The sequence below is a fragment of the Carettochelys insculpta genome, chromosome 22 (assembly GCF_033958435.1).
Source record: "Carettochelys insculpta isolate YL-2023 chromosome 22, ASM3395843v1, whole genome shotgun sequence".
NCBI lineage: Eukaryota > Metazoa > Chordata > Testudines > Carettochelyidae > Carettochelys > Carettochelys insculpta.
This window is the reverse complement of record NC_134158.1, coordinates 63,432-77,389: the sequence shown is the minus strand read 5'-3', so window position 1 is coordinate 77,389 and position 13,958 is coordinate 63,432. Positions and strand designations below refer to the sequence as shown.

General features: G+C 50.4%; 1 long non-coding RNA gene across 1 annotated transcript; it reads right to left on the bottom strand.

The window, feature by feature from the left end:
* Positions 1 to 384: 384 nt before the first annotated feature.
* On the bottom strand, positions 385 to 5,581 carry LOC142024510 (uncharacterized). Its single transcript, XR_012648495.1, has 3 exons — positions 5,446 to 5,581; positions 3,406 to 3,482; positions 385 to 2,402 (listed from the first exon to the last, which is right to left on the bottom strand). It is a non-coding gene; the product is annotated as an uncharacterized LOC142024510 (long non-coding RNA).
* Positions 5,582 to 13,958: the final 8,377 nt, after the last annotated feature.

Here is a 13,958-nt window from a genome sequence, read left to right as displayed (position 1 = left end):
TTACTGTTTTAGCAAACAAGGGCCATAAGGCTTCCCGCTCTAAATTGCAGCTCTGCCAAACCTCCGTCACATACCTTGGCTTTCTTCTTTCCCAGGGCTCCCGTACACTTTCTCCCACCTGGGTTCAAGCCATCCTTAGCTTTCCCCAACCTCGCTCTCTACGCCAGTGTTAGCCGGTGGCCGGGTAATGTGCGGTGAGGTACTCCCCTGGGTCCTAAACAACCCAGTTTTTTACTGTTAGAGCAGGCAGCTCCTAGCACACTCACCCACGGCCAGGCTGTAGTAACCAAACGGTTAAAGTTCTTTTGTTGTGCCGGCTGTGTTGCAGTGACAAAAGGGTTAACAAAATAGTTAGGCTTGGATCTTAACTAGTTACAAGTTTATTAAGCTACAGTTATAAGCGTGTGGTTACAAAAGGCTATTGTTTACTTCTTATATGCTAGCAAAGTACAGGTGTTAACAAGTTACGTTACAATCCAATACAAAGATATCAGTTATCATCTAACACAATGATATCTTGGCACAATGACGTCTAGTTACAGAGCTCTAATTCTTTAGCTGTGCACAAAAAAAAGTCAGAGACCTAGCATGGGTGTATCTTACCCTCTCTGCGTCTCTCGATACCAGCGTAGCCAAGCTGGATCGGTCACTCAATTCCGCGGAAAGACGAATACGAGGTTGGGCGTCCCCAGTAGTGGACCTCGGGAGGCAATCACCTGACCCGACCAGCAGGTAGTTGGTTGAATGCACTCAAAGTTAGAGTTCTGCTGGACCCACCTTTTATACCCCTTTTGGGTTATGTATTCTCTTTCTTATCTATGGTGCCAGATCATACTGGTCTGTCTTTGTGACTCCAGTTTGTTACAAGGGCATTTCTACTTAGTTTGCACTTGTAAGACAAGAGATAAGCAATTTAGGAGTACAGGACATTCTTTTGTGCGGGAGGGGCACGTCCCCTTCTGGGTGATTGTGTGTGTGCATCATATTGATCAATGCCAGCTGGGGTGATTTCTGAGGGTCCCCCCCCCCCTCATGTTGACAGTCTGGCCTGTTAGCCTTCTAGCTGTACTTTCTGCTTCTCAGGGTCACGATAAGCCAGCATATCCGGGCCTCAATGAGGGCATCAAAGACTGTGCTGTCAGCAGCCGTTTCCATGCCCTGTGTGCTCCTCAGTGGGGGTGGGCAACGAGCAAGCTGGCTTGTAAGGGGGAGACTTTGTCTGGCTACATTCCACCCCCTGATGCACCACACTACATCCCAGAACGCAAGGTGGTGGTGATGCCAGCACCTTTTGCCCTCCTTGGGGGAAGTCTAAAAGTGCCCAATGATCCGATCAGTATGTGGGGAATCGCGGAACTGGCTAGGATCACTTGTCAGCTCCATGTATCGGATTTGCGTGGAGGAGATAGCCACATCAATTAGTCTCCTGACGATGCACAGTGTTATGCAAAACACAACTACTATGACAAGAACAATCAAAATAGTGGTTACAATAGAATGCAAGAATGGAGTAAGAGAAAATTCTAATTGTTGAGCTAACCATTTTAACCATGAGATAGTTACAGCATGTAAGATTTTAACTGCATCTTTGATGGCAGATACATCCTGTTTAATCTGTTCTGAGTGTTTACCTAAAAGTGGCAAGATTGGTTAATTACAGCACAAACTCCTCCTTGTTGGGCCAGTACTACATACTTTGAGACCCACCCATCCCTTGCTGACACTCAGACAGAGAACAATTAGACAGGAAGGCAGATGAGAATTATGGTCTAATCCAGAAAGTTCAAACCAGTTACTTCTACGCACACCAGCTTGGCTGGGAGGACGGGACAAAAGGGCCCAGCTTAACCTTGGAGCTTCCTCGCACGCGATGGCTTCCACTCTGAGGAATTACAAGCAAGACATTCAGTTCCACCCTCCCAGCACCCGGGACAACAAGGTTGTCAGGGACTCAAATCCCAGCAAGCCTCATCCCGTTACAGGGTACAATAACAAAACCAGAACCAGAACTTCCCGCCAATCATTCAGGTTCAGAGGGACAAACTTAATTCCCAATGTGGTAGAGGAGTTCAGCAGGGTACACATCCAGCAATCCATGGCACCAGCGGTGGAGACGATGGACTGGATGGCATTCCTGAGGGGATGCTTAGGTGTAGCAGAGGTCAGCGAGGTTGTCAGGAAGATGACGAGGAGTTGAGGTGCCATGCTGTCATCTGGGTTGAAGGTAGCTACAACACAACTAGGCCTATAGCAATTACTAAGCGTCTATTAGTATTAATATGGCATCTAGCAGCATGCATATATTATATACATTAAAGTTCTTTGGTGTGTACTGATGTTACAGGTGGCCATTGCCTTGCTTCCTCCCAGGGAGGTGTGTATTTCAGGTGGTTCCTTCTTTTCTGGAGAGAAAACACAAGGTCAGCCGGTCTTGGATGTGATGCAAGCCTCGGTAATGGTTATTGGTTCCCTTTTAGGGTCTAAAGCCGTCTACACCCCCACCTTTGTATGAGTGCAGTACATGAGTCTGTGTTCCCAGGCTAGGGTGTTTAATTACAACAGTATCTCCAGAATTAGATTTGGAGTCCTTGAGTGGTGCAGCTGAAGTTTGAGGAATTTTTCCCTGCAGGGAAGAATCCTCTGTTGATTGGACTGCCCGTAGGGGTTTGCTCATTGTTTAGTCTCTGTACAACCTCATCCAGCCTGTTTCCCCAAGTGCCATCCGTGGGCTTCAGGTGGTTTTTTAACAGCCCATTCCAGTGCTCGACTATGCCGTTGGACAGGGGTCGGCAAGGGCGGTGGTAAGTCCATTGAATTCCATGCTTAGTAGCCCACTCTTGTACTACTTTGTTTTTAAAGTGTGAGCTGTTGTCAGACTGGATTTCTTGGGGTACAGGGACAATTGCTGTTAAGCGGTTTAGTCCCATAATGGTGGAAAGTCCTGTTGCCAATGGGGCAGGGTATGCAAAACCAATTCCTGAAACAACTTCCATTCCAGTCAGGAGGTACTTATACCTTTGCCTGGTAGTAGGAAGTGGGCCAATGTAATCAACCTGCCAGGTTGCCCATAGTGTTTTCCCATCTCTTAGTGTGGCAAATCGCTGTCCTTCAGCTGTGTGTTTTCAGGTTTTAGCACAGATAGTACAGGCTTGCAACAGGTCTCTGGCCTGTCGGTGGGTGATAGGCCACCCCCTGACATGTGCTTGCCGCACCAGCTCATCACTCCCTGTGTGCCCCAGAGTCTCATGCAGCCATAGATACAAACGTTCCCAATCTACTTGGGTGGCAGAGATCTGGGCTGGTGCATCTGCCAGGTTATTTAGCTGTGCAGCTGGGGTGTTATTCTTTTGCTGGGCTGACGCATGTCCTATACTTAGGGGTTGCTCGGTGGCATGGCATTCCCACCTTCCATAGGGATTCCTTAATTAAGGTGGAGTTCTGTGCGGTATCTGCTTTCCGGCATGGACATTCCTGTACCCATCCTGAGAACAAACAAACAATAACCAGCACATTTTTAAAAGATTTACATTTGGGTAGCTGAATGAAGTTCATTTGTAACTTCAGGAACAGTCCTAAAGGCAGAGATCTGTTTGCCAGAACTGTCTTTACAGGTTTGCCCACGTCATGGGCTTGGCAGACAGGGCAAGCCAGACAGTAGTTTGGGCTACTTAGGAGAATTTGGAAGCAAACCAATTTGCTTGAACAGCAGTAATTATCCCCCTGCTTCGCTTACATGAGTCAGGCTGTGGTGCATGCAAGCAAGATAAGGGAGAAGGAACTTGGGTGCAACCAGGCGGCCGTCCGGGGAGCGCCAAAGGTGTTCAGGGTGCAAAAGGCATTCGTCCAGTCTCCAGATAGTTTCTTCTGAATTTAGGGCCTGATCTTGGAATAGTACAGTATCAATAAGGGTTGCAATAGGAGACTGGGAATCTGTAAAAATGGGAAACCGTGAAATGGCCCAAGAGGGGAAAGGTCGGCAGCTTTAGCTGCTGTGTCAGCCAAGGCATTTAATAAGGCAGCATTATACAAATCATTTTGTTTTCATGAGCCCATGTGTACTTTAACTTACCAACATAGACAATTTGATAATGCTATTAATAAGATGAGCACAAACATAAAATACAAAACCACATTCTTCATTTTAAAAGGAGATTCATGATGTTTAGGTTGTTCTTCAGTAACGACCAGCTTTTCTCTGTATGTGAAAGACAAAAGAATACTTTTCTACCCCCCTTTGGGGTGGCAGGTTACATATTGGAATACTCCATTTACAAATATGCTTAGTTCTTTCTAAACTCTGCAAGTTACTCACTCTGAATTTTCTCCAGACCCTTTAGAGTTAAGGACTTACTCACTTACTCTTAACTTCAAATCACATGCTGATTTTCCAAAGTGACATTTTATTGGATATTACCATTTTAAGTATTACAAAAGGGATTTAGATCCTTTGTACCTATATTGAAAGGTGTCCATATCGGAAGGCGTCCCCTCCTTATGGATGCACCAGCAGGACAAACAGACAGACAGACAACATTGAACAAAACTCCATGACATGACACAAACACGTGTTAGCAAAACAATTAATGTGAACAAAACTCCATGACACATACACATACACCACAACATAAATGTTTACATAACTACACTTTGTACCACAAAGAGTTAACAATTTGAACTAAAGCTTTCAGAGTTGGGCAGTTTCTTCAAGGTCTTATAATCTGGGCTTTTGTCCAAGGAGCTGTATCTCACAGCCAGATACAAAACTACTCCAATATTCCTTTTTCTCTTTTAGTTTACAAGCAGTTCTCTGCTTACAGAGCTGCAACCGTGATTCCTCTGATTGTCCCCAGTTCTTTTCCAACATTTCCTCGTCCCGCTTAGGGTCACCCCATCCTTCCTGGGTGAATTCCTTCTCTATGTTGGGGAAATCCATGTTGTTTATCATGACTGGTTTCATTTTTGTCACTGTGGTACAGCCTGTGTCACAACCCTGCTCGCTGCACCAATTCTGTTAGCCGGTGGCCGGGTAATGTGCGGTGAGGTACTCCCCTGGGTCCTAAACAACCCAGTTTTTTACTGTTAGAGCAGGCAGCTCCTAGCACACTCACCCACGGCCAGGCTGTAGTAACCAAACGGTTAAAGTTCTTTTGTTGTGCCGGCTGTGTTGCAGTGACAAAAGGGTTAACAAAATAGTTAGGCTTGGATCTTAACTAGTTACAAGTTTATTAACTTACAGTTATAAGCGTGTGGTTACAAAAGGCTATTGTTTACTTCTTATATGCTAGCAAAGTACAGGTGTTAACAAGTTACGTTACAATCCAATACAAAGATATCAGTTATCATCTAACACAATGGTATCTTGGCACAATGACGTCTAGTTACAGAGCTCTAATTCTTTAGCTGTGCACAAAAAAAAGTCAGAGACCTAGCATGGGTGTATCTTACCCTCTCTGCGTCTCTCGATACCAGCGTAGCCAAGCCGGATCGGTCACTCAATTCCGCGGAAAGACGAATACGAGGTTGGGCGTCCCCAGTAGTGAACCTCGGGAGGCAATCACCTGACCCGACCAGCAGGTAGTTGGTTGAATGCACTCAAAGTTAGAGTTCTGCTGGACCCACCTTTTATACCCCTTTTGGGTTATGTATTCTCTTTCTTATCTATGGTGCCAGATCATACTGGTCTGTCTTTGTGACTCCAGTTTGTTACAAGGGCATTTCTACTTAGTTTGCACTTGTAAAACAAGAGATAAGCAATTTAGGAGTACAGGACATTCTTTTGTGCGGGTGGGGCACGTCCCCTTCTGGGTGATTGTGTGTGTGTGTGCATCATATTGATCAATGCCAGCTGGGGTGATTTCTGAGGGGTCCCCCCCCCTCATGTTAACAGTCTGGCCTGTTAGCCTTCTAGCTGTACTTTCTGCTTCTCAGGGTCACGATAAGCCAGCATATCTGGGCCTCAATGAGGGCATCAAAGACTGTGCTGTCAGCAGCCGTTTCCGTGCCCTGTGTGCTCCTCAGTGGGGGTGGGCAACGAGCAAGCTGGCTTGTAAGGGGGAGACTTTGTCTGGCTACAGAAAGTTTTTAGGCACGACAGGTTTCTGCAGGCAATGGATTCCCCAATATGCTTCTCTTGCTAAACAGCTCCCGGAGCTTACTCGGTTCTCTGTGCCTGACCCCATGCTGTGGTCCCCAGAAGCAAACACTGCCTTTACTTCTCTTAAACAGAGCTTAGCTTCTGCCCCTGCCTTAGGATTATCTGACTATTGCAAGCCTTTCACCCTTTTCTGTCATGAACAGTCTGCTTGTGCACTTAGAGTCCTTACCCAAGAGCATGGTGACAAAAATCGCCCAGTAGCTTATTTCTCTGCCACTTTGGATCCTGTTGCCCAGGATTTAACCCCCTGCCTGCATGCTGTAGCCACTTCAGCATGCCTTGGAACCCCAGTGGAAGGGTCGATACCAGGTACTGCTCATGACCCAGACAGCTGTAAAGCTATCTGGCATTGCAGCATGGATTCACGCTTCACAGTGTAAGAAAGCACCATCACCAGCGGGCCAAGCACCACCTCAGGACCCCGCAGAGCCAACTTTGGCTCCAGAAGAAGATGCAGCGGAACAGAATCACAGAATCATAGGGCTGGAAGGGACCTCAGGAGGTCATCTAGTCCAGCCCCCTGCTTCAAGCAAGATCAACCCCTACTAAGTCATCCCAGCCAGGACCTTGTCCAGCCGGGACTTAAAAACTGCAAGGGATGGAGAATCCACCACCTCTCTAGGCAGCACATTCCAACAGTACCTTACAACCTACACCCTCATAAGGGTTGCCAGAAGCAGACGGTAAGCAGATAGCAGGACCCGAGAAGAAGCAGTAGTGAGCCTAGTGCCTGTTGCCAGGTGGACATAAAACTGTGACCTCAGTTCCCTCGAGAGAGGTTGTCAGAACCAGAAAGGGTCTTGCCTCCAACATGTGGCCCTGGTGGAACCTAATCCTCGGCTATGGAGCTGCGTCTACACGTGCACGCTACTTCGAAGTAGCGGCACTAACTTCGAAATAGCGCCCGTCACGTCTACACGCGTCGGGCGCTATTTCGAAGTTGAAATCGACGTTAGGCGGCGAGACGTCGAAGTCGCTAACCCCATGAGGGGATGGGAATAGCGCCCTACTTCGACGTTCAACATCGAAGTAGGGACGTGTAGACGATCCGCGTCCCGCAACATCGAAATAGCGGGGTCCTCCATGGCGGCCATCAGCTGGGGGGTTGAGAGATACTCTCTCTCCAGCCCTTGCTGGGCTCTGTGGTCACCGTGGGCAGCAGCCCTTAGCCCAGGGCTTCTGGCTGCTGCTGCTGCAGCTGGGGGTCCGTGCTGCGTATACAGGGTCTGCAACTAGTTGTTGGCTCTGTGTATCTTGCACTGTTTAATGAAAGTGTGTCTGGGAGGGGCCCTTTAAGGGAGCGACTTGCTGTTGAGTCCGCCCCGTGACCCTGTCTGCAGCTGTGCCTGGCTCCCTTATTTCGATGTGTGCTACTTTGGCGTGTAGACGTTCCCTCGCTGTGCCTATTTCGATGTTGGGCTGAGCAACGTCGAAGTTGAACATCGACGTTGCCAGCCCTGGAGGACGTGTAGACGTTATTCGTCGAAATAGCCTATTTCGATGTCGCAACATCGAAATAAGCTATTTCGAAGTTGGGTGCACGTGTAGACGTAGCCTGGGTGTCTTAAGATCTGGGGAATCCGACATGATAATGGCAATTCTTTTATTCAGCAGCAAGTGTGGATAGCTCAGACTCTCAATATCTCTAATTGCTGGGTCTGCAGCCACAGCCCAGCTCACTCACGAGCTAGCATCCCCATCATGGCAATTCCTCTTAATTCCTCAGACCTCACTGGAGGACCTCATCCACTTGCAAAGACGTGGAAAAGAAATGACACTTGGGGATTGGTGAGAACAAATGCTTCTAAATGGATAAGTGTGGTGGAGGGAAAGGGCCACTGGTGCTGGGTATGTAATGGGACAGGGCTGAATTTAGGGAGGAGCAGCTGTCTCCAATATATTGTGTATGGGACTATTCAAATAAGATTGGAGAATGGTGAACCGGGTATGGGGATATGAATTTTTTCTCAATCTGGCATCAAACAGGAAAATCAATCTCTTGCTCCCTCTACAGCCTCCCTGAGAAAAACAATACAATCTTTCAATGCCATGCAAATGTTACCGCTCCCTGCAAGGAAGATTATCCTGTGCCCTTCGAGTGATATTACTCCTCTTTTATAGATGCCTATAGCTACGTCTACACTGGGATGCTACATCGAAATAGCTTATTTTGATGTAGCAAAATCGAAATAAGCTATTTCGACGAATAGCGTCTACACATCCTCCAGGGCTGGTACCGTCGAAGTTCAACATTGACGTTGGACAGCACTACATCGAAGTAGGCGCTGCAGGGGAGCGTCTACACACCAAAGCGACCCAAATCAAAATAAGGGTGCCAGGAACAGCTGCAGACAGGGTCACAGGGCGGACTAGCACTTCCGGGGCAACAGCTAGCCGCTCCCTTAAAGGGCCCCTCCCAGACACACTCAGCCTGCACAGCACGCGATCTGCAGCGCCACAGGCACGCACACCCCGTGGAAGCAGCATGGGCCCCCAGCAGCAGCAGCAGCAGCCAGAGACCCACACACCCAGCCCTGGAGGAGCAGTGGTTGCCCTGCTCAGTGCCATGCATGAGGCAGCTGACGATCTTTTATTTGAGGAAGATGAGCTGTCCTCGGGGGATGAGGAAGCAGCCCCAGACCTTGCTGCCCTCCCAGCCCCTCCCGCTGCACACGCTGCCGGCTGTGGAGATACCCCATGAGCATGGACTGGTGGGAGCGGCTGGTGCTGGGCGAGTGGGACAATGACCGCTGGCTCCAGAACTTCCGAATGAGCTGGCAGACATTCCTGGAGCTCTGCCAGTGGCTCACCCCTGCCTTACGGCACCAGGACACCCCAATGCGACATGCCCTCACTGTAGAGAAACGGGTCGGCATCACTGTCTGGAAGCTGGCTGTAGGGTGTGAGGAAACATTGTAATGGTCAAGAGTGCAGTCTGACCTCTCTGTGAATCCTCAGGAGAATCTAAACAAACCAGTCTGTGCAAGGTAAAAAGCTGCAAAATAACTGCCATAAAAACTACTGCAAAACAAGGCGCACTTGCCAAAACTTCAAGGCTATGCTGGCAGTAGGCCACAAAAAATAGTAATAAAAATGCATAGGCAATTTTAGGCAATCTTATGTTAATAAGTTCAGCTTCATCAGCTAGTGTTAGAAGGCCTGTTACAGAGCCTGTCCCCGAGCGAAGCTCCGATGCATCGGGTTTTCCCCCACTGGTGACTGCGGCATCTCCGGGGCTCCCGTCGTGGGTGTCACGCGCTTTCAATAAACCAAATATAGCACTCGCCTTCTGGGTGCAGCCTCGTCTCTGGGGCACTCAAGCCTGGTTGGTTACAACTGGTGCAGCGAGCAGGGTTCTCCAGGTACGATGCCCGTTTGGTTGAAAGCAGGGGGAGGCAGGGAAGCCAGCGCTGTCCCTGCAGCGCATACCAGGATGGCCCTTGATGGAGCGATGGGGTCTGGTAGCGCAGATGGTGGCCTGTTGGGCAGCCCCGGCAGACTGGCCAGAGGTGCGGGAGGTGGCAGGCGTGACGCCAGTACAGGTAAAAGGGGCGTTGCGTCGGCTGCGGCTGAGCCGCCAGCCAGGGATGGAAAAAAGGGCAGTGGGAGAGGTAGCATGGCTTCTCCTAACTGCCCTCCTGGCCCTGGATGAGGAGCTTCTCTGCTTGCAGAAGGCGCTTGCGGGAAAAGGAGCAGGAATGTTGCAATTTGGCGGATGCGCAGGTGGTAGTGCAGGAGGTGGTTACCTCGCAGTCCAAAAGGACGCAAGAGTTAACCCATCGTTGTGAGGCGTTGGCGGCAAAAGTGGCAAATCGGCGGCGCGTGAAACTAGGGAAAGAACAGGTGTCAACGGCCCATGTGTGTGTGGTCCTTGCGCTAGACACTTGGGACCCTAAAACCTGGGAAGGTAACATTTGGAGCTCTTCCTCGTCTGAGGAGGAGGTAAACAGGGAGGCTGTGCAAACCGACCCGAAACAGGCGCGCCCCGTTTGGGAGTTGAGGGCAGAAGGAGGTCACTGCAATGAGGTCTGGCAAACGTTTAAGACAAGTGAGTTGCAGGAAATGGTGAAGAGTTTTAAGCGGGAGCCAGGGGAAGGCCTGTTGGCCTGGCTAGTGCATGTGTGGAACACTGTGTTGCTGCTGCTTGCGGAACTCCACCAGATGGGCGTGTTGTCCCAGGATTCACAGGTCAGACAGGCGCTGCAAACTATGCAAGGTCTTACTGATGCACAGGGAAATGCCATGGAAGCGCCATCCCTGTACTGCTGGTTAACAGCGGCGGTGGACCAGGTCTACCCCTCCCCTGGGGAACTGGAAGCTCTGGTAAGGCCCTGGCGTACAATCCCAGAAGGGGTGAGTGTGGTGCGGCAGCTGGGCATGGCGTGGGCTGTGGCTTTCATCAACATAGGACTGAACAATATAGAGGTCCATAAACCCATCAAGGCCACTCTGTTACACCTTTCCCCACTCAAGCTAAAGGCCTCCCTTATGGCCGTGATCATGGCAGCAGGCGGAAATGTAGGTAACTTGGTTGGAACGTTGATGAAGTTAAAGGCTGTCATAGGCACAAAAGCGGTCCATGCCACAAAAGAAAAAGGTGGTTGGGCGGGAGCCCCTGGACAGAAGGAAGGGCACACTTGGGTAACCCGAAGAACCAGATGAATGAACTTGCTAAAGGCAGGAGTCCCCCGTGAGGAGATCAAAGGTTTGCCAACACCAAACTTGTACAAGCGTTGGTTACAACTGCTGCCTACCCAGTGGAGTAAGGATGTGGGTGCCTCCAAAAAGGCGGGTGAGACTCAGACACCACAGAAAGGTACAGGAGCTGGGGGGAGGACCGAGCCCAACGTCCCGGTCAACTGGACCCTTCCCCCTAGGAAGTGATGGGGAGGCGGGTCCCCTGCAGTACGGGATGTGGTGGTGCAACAGGTAGCCGGGGACCGGCACCCATTCTCCCTGGTAACCATCAAGTGGCCCCGGGGAGGGGAACAGCATGTGCTAGCTCTGTTAGACACTGGAGCCAAGGTAACCATTCTGCATTCTACCCAGACTGCGGGTCACATGATGGTCGTGCAGGGCCTCGGAGGAGCGGAGACCACCGCCTATTCGGTGAAGGTTACCCTAACACTGGGGAAAGCCCCTCCCTTTCGGGTGACTGTGCTGGCTGCACCTTTAGGTGAATACATCATTGAAATGAACATCTTGCGTGGCCAGTGTGTGGATACGCAGTGTGGGCTGTTTGCCTTTGGGCATCCCCGATACATTTGGGCAATCAGAACTGTGAAGCCCCTACTGCGGGAACATCCCAAATGGGACCCTGTGCACCTGCCGGTCCCCCAGACCCCGGTGTCAGTCAAGCAGTACCATATTCCTGATGAAGAGCACAAAATTAGTAACATTATTGCTGCATTGCTACAGGTGAAAATTATTCACCCCATGCTAAGCGCTTTCAACAGCCCCATCTGGCCAGTAAAAAAAGCCAGATGGATCGTGGCGCATAACAGTGAACTATCAAAAACTCAATAAGGTAACCCCCAAAGCTAACAGCCGTAGTTCCAAACATGGTTACCATCCTGGAGCACATCACTGTGGCAGCCTTGCCGTGGGATGCCATCATAAACCTGGCCAATGCGTTCTTCTCTATTAACATTCATCCCAAAAGTCAAGAGCAGTTTGCCTTCATGTGGCTAACAAAGCAGTACATATTTACCGTGTTACCACAAGGCTTTAAGCACTCCCCAACAATCTGCCATCAGCTAGTGCAGGCCAATCTGGAGTGTCTGGACCTCCCTGACCAGACGGCCTGCTACCACTACATCAACAACATTATAATCTCAAAACAAGATAAACCAACCGTTCAACCTGCCCTAAACACCATCGTAACAGAAACTTGTGTGCAAGGCCACCCAGTAGAACTAAACAAAGAAGCACCAACAAGCCTTTAATCTCTGCAAAGAGGCGGTGGTGGCACACGCCCACCTCACTGCACCACTGCAGGGCCAACCGTTTAAACTAAAGGTAACAACTGTCGGCAATGTGGCGTCCTGGGGTCTGTGGCAGCAGGTAAAAACCCAGCAAAAAAAGCCCATCCGCATCTGGTCACAAACCCTCCGCAGAGCCAAAGGTGGGTACACCCCCCCCCCCCAAAAAAAAAAGCAAATCCTAGCAGTGGTGTGGGCTTTGCAAAACACTAAGCGGGTCACGGGCGTAGCCCCTGTTACTGTACGAACCCTAATCCCCTTAATGGGGTGGGTCACGGGTACCTCTGGACTGCCGTAGCAATGGCCTTAAAGTGGGGCCCACATATCAGTAACAGCTCCAACGTATAGGTAGCATTGGCACAAACTGCCATCAATGCGTCTGCCTTTTGTCTGCCCCACAGTATGGCCATGAAACAGCTCAAACACATGCTTTATAGGCGTCAGTGCTACTCCTGCTCTCTTGCAAAACTATACCCTTTTGCAAAACTTTGCTTTTACTGCTCTCATATGCTGTTATCAAGGCTGTTCCACAGGTGCACGCTGTGTTGCCAAAAAAGCATCAACCACCTCACTTAATTCCTACTAGCCTCGAAATTCACAAAGGGGTCGCAGGAAGAAGTGTAGGGTGCGAAAAAACATTGTAACAGTCAAAAGTGCAGTCCAACCCCTCTGTAAATCCTCAGGACAATCTAAACAAACCAGTCTGTACAAGGTAAAAAGCTGCAAAATAACTGCCATAAAAACTACTGCAAAACAAGGCGCGCTTGCCAAAACTTCCAGGCTGGCAGTAGGCCACAAAAAATAGTAATAAAAAATGCATAGGCAATTTTAGGCAATCTTATGTTAGTAAGTTCAGCTTTAGCAGCTAGTGTTAGAAGGCCTGTTACAGAGCCTCTCCCCAAGCAAAGCTCCAGCGCCTTGGGTTTTCCCCCACTGGTGACTGCGGCGTCTCCGGGGCTCCCATTGTGGGCGTCATGTGCTTTCAATAAACCAAATATAGCACTCGCCTTCTGGGTGCAGCCTTGTTTCTGGGGAACCCGAGCCTGGTTGGTTACACTGGCCACTCCAGACAGCTACCGATCTGTAGGGCAGCAGTTCGGCATGGGCAAGGCCACCCTCGGAGCTGTCCTCATGGAGGTAAGAGGACCCGGGGGGGAACCCTGGGGGGAGGGCCAGACACACCCTGCACACCCCTCACCAGTGCGGTCTCATGTCCTTCCCTTGCAGGTCGTCCGCGCAAATCAATGCCCTGCTCCTCCACAGGCTCGTGTGGCTTGGGGACCCGGATGCTGCCATTGCGGGGTTTGCCAGCCTGGGCTTCCCAAATTGCTTTGGGGCTCTGGCTGGGACCCATATCCCCATCCGTGCCCTGGAGCACTGCAGAGGACGCTTCCTCAATAGGAAGGGATACCATTCCACGGTCTTCCGAGCCTTGGTGGACAGCTGGGGCCACCTCTTGGAGATTTATGTTGGCTGGCCTGGCAGCACCCACGACGCCCGGGTGTTCAGAAATTCGGGCCTGTGCCACCGGCTGGAGGCGGGGACCTACATCCCCCAGCGGGAGATCCCTGTGGGGGACACCACCATGCCCCTCTGTGTTGTCACAGACGCGGTGTACCCCCTCTGGCCCTGGCTCATGCACCCTTACACAGGCCATGTCACAGCCAGCCAGGAGCGGTTCAACTCGCACTTGAACCATGCGCGCCAGGTGGTCAAGCGCACTTTCGGCCACCTCAAAGGGCGCTGGAGGTGTCTCCTCATGCGCCTGGATGCAGGCCCCACCAACATCCCCCAGGTTGTGGGCGTGTACAGTGCACTCCACA